Genomic DNA, 458 nt, shown 5'->3' on the forward strand with positions numbered 1-458 from the left:
AACTGACAGTATCTCCCATGCAGGACCTGGGTCAGCACCTGGTGCCAGCTGGGGCACCGCTTTAACCTGGACCCCTAGAAGATCTTCTCCAGGAACTCGCCTTTTTCAATCGAAACAGCGTGAAACTTCAAGTAAAGAATTAAAATTATTTAATTCACAATGAGGCCTCTGTCATAAAACAAAATGAACAACTGACTACCTCACCATGACTTCACTCTGATAACCAGGCGGTAACCTAGTAGTCAGAGCAGCGATGCTCAGGTCTGTGGACTCACAGGAGGATTCTTCTTCTGGTCACAGGTTTGAAGACCTCAGTGGAAGAGAGAGGAGAGGCTGTGAGAAACCTGCCACACCTCTCCAGTGACCTGGGACATGATGGCAGTGGTGGGATTTGAACCCACGCCTCCTCAGAGACTGGAGCCTAAATCCAGCGCCTTAGACCACTCGGCCACACTACC

At 50.0% G+C, this 458-nt stretch overlaps 1 non-coding gene across 1 annotated transcript; it reads right to left on the minus strand.

Annotated features, from left to right (window-relative positions):
• Positions 1-376: 376 nt before the first annotated feature.
• Positions 377-458, minus strand: trnal-uag (transfer RNA leucine (anticodon UAG)). Its single transcript has one exon. It is a non-coding gene; the product is annotated as a tRNA-Leu (tRNA).

The sequence above is a fragment of the Aulostomus chinensis genome, chromosome 1 (genome assembly GCF_037954235.1).
Source record: "Aulostomus chinensis isolate RoL2024-O1b breed Wild chromosome 1, RoL_Achi_v1.0, whole genome shotgun sequence".
In the NCBI taxonomy this organism is placed as follows: Eukaryota; Metazoa; Chordata; class Actinopteri; order Syngnathiformes; family Aulostomidae; genus Aulostomus; species Aulostomus chinensis.